We start from the raw sequence: 5,417 nt of genomic DNA, 5'->3' as shown, positions 1-5,417 counted from the left end.
CTCTAAATCAGGAAGGTCGTCCTGTAGCGTTTATGTCCAGGACCTTACAAGGTGCCGAGCTACATTATCCTCCGGTTGAGAAGGAAGCCACAGCCATTTATAGAGGCGGTACGGAAGTGGAACCATTTCCTAGCTCGCCAGCACTTTACAGTAATCACGGACCAGCGATCAGTCGCCTTCATGCTCGATAATCGAAAACGAACCAAAATTAAGAATAATAAAATACAGCTTTGGAGGATGGAACTGGCCTCTTTTGGTTACACCATTCACTATCGACCTGGCAAGGAGAATGTGGCCCCGGATACCCTCACACGAGCATTCTGCTCCACTATGTCGTCCTCTACTCTCATAGATGTCCATAATGGATTGTGTCATCCTGGCGTTACGCGCATGCTACATTTCGTACGATCACTGAATCTCCCTTTTTCTACTGGAGATGTAAAGAAAATATGCTCAGAATGCCGGCTTTGTGCGGAATTAAAACCTCAGTTCTTCCGCCCCTCAGATGGTATGCTCATACACGCAACCCAACCGATGCAACGACTTAGCATCGATTTTAAGGGCCCAGTGCCCTCTTCAACTCGGAACACATATTTGCTCACCATGATTGATGAATATTCACGTTTTCCGTTTGCCTTCCCCTGCTCCAATATGCTGGCGTCCACAGTAATCTGCTGCCTTGAGGAGGTATTTTCTCTCTGTGGCATGGCGGCTTACATTCACTCGGATCGGGGTCCATCCTTTATGTCAAGGGAACTCAAGGACTACCTCTCAGAACGGGGAATTGCTACAAGCAAAACGACGCCATATCATCCCATCGGAAATGGGCAGGTAGCGAGGTATAACGGTATCATCTGGAATTCCGTACATCTTGCTTTAAGATCTCGGGGCCTACCAAACCAGCAATGGGAAGCAATGCTTCCGGATGCATTGCACTCTATACGATCCCTTCTTTCTACAGCCACAAATACTACACCTCATGAGCGGTTCTTTGGATTCCAGCGTCGCTCATCTTATGGGACATCCCTCCCATCATGGCTAACTACTCCTGGACCTGTACTACTCCGAAGATACGTTCGGACGTCTAAAAATGACCCTCTCGTAGACGAGGTCGAACTAACTGATGCCAACCCCACCTATGCATACATACGATATCCCGATGGCCGAGAATCTACCGTATCATTACGGGATCTGGCTCCCTGCCCACCAGGACCTAGTGGGACATCGAGTGATGGTATTTTACCAGGAGCCTCTTGGAACCTACCGGGTACCCCTCTCCAGGATCCTGATCTGACACCAACTAGCTTGGTGCCGGTAGAACCCCGTACTCAAAGTTGCGACCCTCCCAGTACCGCGCACCAAAGTACTGATCCGCCACAGACCAGCTTTGCACCTCCCTCTGAACAGAGACAGACCGACTCTACACCTATTGGGGCTCGTACACGAAGCCATGATCTCCCCGACCCTCCACAGGGTAATCCAGGCCACACAGACTGACCAATGGCCAACAGCATGTAAGTGGACCAGTGACCCTCTACGACGGGAACCCAAACGGGTGCAACTCTTCCTCATTCGGCGGCTGTGGAATAAAAGGAAGACCACAGCCTTCTAATCTCGCAGGAGGGAAGAATGTAATAATAATAAATAACTTCCGGAGGAAGTTATGTGCACATCACTTCCTATGAACTGTGAACTCTGTGCATACATCACTTCCTGTGCATACGTCACTTCCTGTGTTTGGACTAGTATAAATACTGAACTGCTCAGTATAGTAAAAGGGCTTCTCCTAGAGGCATGGTGAAGACCGCTCTTGTATATAGTAGAATTATAAGTTGTTTAAAGCTTACTTTAAAGTTCCTTGATGTGTGAGACTTTTTATTACATCATCCATCCCGTTCTCCGCTCCGCCATCCTCTGCCTCTTCCTGTGCTCCTTTTTCCTTCATTTTACCGGCTGTGTCCTCCGACTGCACCGCTCCTCCGGCCATTCCACACTCATCTCCTGCTCCTTCTCCCATCTCCTCATCACTCATATCGCTCCCTTCTGCCACACACTCACAGTGGGTGGGGCCTTTACGACACACCCCACTGCTCTCCGCCTTGCTGCTTGAGCAATGTGTCCCGACTCACCGCAATTGTAACAATACAGGTCTAGACAGTTTCTTACGAGATGGTCATGCCCAAGACAATAATAGCACACCTTTACTTGGTTATCATGCAGCACACGAAAGTACTGCACTCCTTCCAGTGTCTTGAACTTCATACTGTACGGCAATGACCTCACCCTCTCAGGGAACCGCACCTTTACATATCGGGATCCATCTGCTACCCGTGTTCCTGGATAATACCTCCTCTTTATTGCAGAACAGATTTTTATGTCCCATGACTCCAACTTCTTGCTTAGCACTTTGTCCTCAATGTAAACTGGCAAGTTTAAAAATGAAACCACCACCTCCTCTGAATATAGCAGAGTCACCTCCAAGAATTTCTCACCAACTTTAAGACTGAGTAACAGTCTTTCCACCTCCTCACGGCCACTGACCGTCACCTCGAATCCCACATTCGGCTTAGGTCGGCAGGCAACACAGCTTCCCTCGCCACAGTCCTCATGAACCGCCTGGATAATAGCCCAAGCTCGAATCTTCTTATCTTCACACTGCACCACCACCGTGTTTTCTTTACCAAACCTCCTGAGGTCCCGGCCCAAATCTTTGGGACTTTTTTTTCCCTTTCCCACCACAGTTTCTTCCCTAATTAAATTCCTCTCGGGAACATTGTCCTCTGAGGGGCCCGGCACTCCGGACCTCTCAGCAGCCATCTGGCTGTTTTTGTGGGCCAAAAAAGGCCCTAAAACCTGAAAACAAAACCCCAAAACCCACCACCAACTTTTTACAAAACTCCCTCCAACTCCCTGCTGCAATCAGGCGACCAGTAACACCTGGCTCACTCCTAGCCCCTCCCACCTAGAGAGTGCTGCCCACTGAGCCACAGCGGACACCTATAGGTCAGACCAGGTAAAGACAGCAGATTTCCTTTGCTAAAGGACATTAGTGAACCAGATGGGTTTTTAACTGCAATCCGATAGGTTCATGGTCACCATTAACTGACAGCAGCTTTTCAGTCCAGATTTATTTCATTAACTGAATTTAAATTCCCCAGCTGCCATGGTGGGATTTGAACTCTCGTCTCCAGATCGTTTGTCCAGGCCTCGGGATTACTGCGACAGCAAAATACTGCAGATGCTGGAAATCCAAAATAACAACAGAAAATGCTGGAAAAACTCAGCAGGCCAGGGCAACATCCGTGGAGAGAGAAACGGACTTAACGTTTCAGGTTGAAACCCTTCTTCAGAACTGAGAAAAAAGCATGAAATGAAAGATTAAAAGGCCAGTTTGGGGGCTGGGAAATGGGGGAGGGGATGAAAGAACAAAAGGGAAGGTCTGACAGGTGAAGAGACATTAAGAGATATTCAAGGCGAGACGAGATGGTAAAAGGACAGGTAAAGAGACAGAAGACGGCTCTAGATGAAGTGTGAAATGCGCTGGCAGAGTGAGAGACAGCTGCCATGTGGGAGAGAGAAAAAGGAAAAGGCACAAACCAAAGGTGTGGATAAAAGATATATAAAAATGTAATGGGGGCCGAGGTTATTGTCTGAAATTGTTGAACTCGATATTGAGTCCAGAAGGCTGTAACGTGCCTAATCGGAAGATGAGGGGCTGTTCCTTGAGTTTACTAGTCCAGTAACATGACCGCTGTGCTACCGTTCCCGTGGAGTTATTTGTTAACGCTCCTGTGCAGGGCCTTGGGACATTTTACTGCGTTAAAGGCGCTATATAAATCCAAGTTGTTGTTTAAACCAGTTTTTTTTTAATTCGTTTGTGGGATGTGGACGTCGCTGGCAAGGCCATCATTTATTGCCCATCCCTATTTGCCCTTGAGAAGGTGGTGGTGAGCTGCTTTCTTGAGCCGCTGCAGTCCGTGTGGTGAAGGTGCTCCCACAGTGCTGTTAGGGAGGGAGTTCCAGGATTTTGACCCAGCGACGATGAAGGATCGGCGATATACTCCCAAGTCAGGATGTTGTGTGACTTGGAGGGGAACTTGGAGGTGGTGTTGTTCCCATGCGCCTGCTGCCCTTGTCCTTCTAGGTGGAAGAGGTCGCGGGTTTGGGAGGTGCTGCCGAAGAAGCCTTGGCGAGTTGCTGCAGTGCATCTTGTAGATGGTACACACTGCAGCCACGGTACGCCGGTGGTGGAGGGAGTGAATGTTTAAGGTGGTGGATGGGGTGCCAATCAAGCGGGCTGCTTTGTCCTGGATGGTGTTGAGCTTCTTGAGTGTTGTTGGAGCTGCTCTCATCCAGGCAAGTGGAGAGTATTCCATCACACTCCTGACTTGTGCCTTGTAGATGGTGGAAAGGCTTTGGGGAGTCAGGAGGTGAGACACTCGCCACAGAATACCTAGCCCCTGACTTGCTCTTGTTGGCACAGTATTTATGTGGCTGGTCCAGTTAAGTTTCTGGTCAATGGTGACCCCCAGGATGTTGATGGTGGGGATGTTATAGGCACAAAGCACCAAAGCTGGGCCTTCCCACCTGATCCTCACCAACTCTTTCCCTTCAAATTCTTTCCACTCTCTTTTCCTGTCTCTCTTTCCAGCGTTATTTTCCCCTCAGAGATATGCAGCCATTGCCCCTCTCTGTGTCAGCTATGGGGGGCTGTCCACTCCCAATATCTTTCCTAAGAACATGAGGAATAGGAGCAGGAGTTGGCCATTCAGCCCCTCGAGCCTGCTCCGCCATTCAATAAGATCATGGCTGGTCTGATCTTGGCCTCAACTCCACTTCCCTGCCCGCTCCCCATAACCCTTGATTCCTCTGTTTTTCAAATATCTGTCGATCTCCACCTTGAATATACTCAATGACTCAGCCTCCACAGCCCTCTGGGGTAGAGAATTCCAAAGATTCACCACCCTCTCAGTGAAGAAATTTCCTCCTCATCTCCGTTTTAAATGGGTGACCCCCTGACTCTCAAACTATGCCCCCCTAGTTCTGGATTCGTCCACATCAAGAGATGGGGCCCCATTGTTTCAATGGAGGTCTTTCGCTGTCACTAGGCAGGCTGGGATACCTCCCCCTCCATTAGCACTCGGAGGTTTTCACTCAGTCTCCAGGGAAGGAATGTGATGGCAAGCCAGACAAGCACGTCTTGCATTTATACAGCGCCTTTCATGATGTCAGTATGACCCAAAGGCAACGAAGTACTGAAGTGCAATCACTGCTGTAATGTTCAGAAACGCAGCAGCCAATTTGCGCACAGCAAGCTCCCACAAAAAGCAAGGTGATAAACGGCCAGATTAATTTTTAAAGTGATGTAGGTTGAGGGATAAATATTGACCCCAGGACACCAGGGATAACTCCCGTGC

This window comes from Somniosus microcephalus, unplaced genomic scaffold, assembly GCF_052327205.1.
Source record: "Somniosus microcephalus isolate GS21.2 unplaced genomic scaffold, FLI_Smic_1.0 unresolved_chr1, whole genome shotgun sequence".
NCBI lineage: Eukaryota > Metazoa > Chordata > Chondrichthyes > Squaliformes > Somniosidae > Somniosus > Somniosus microcephalus.
This window is presented reverse-complemented; position numbering follows the sequence as displayed.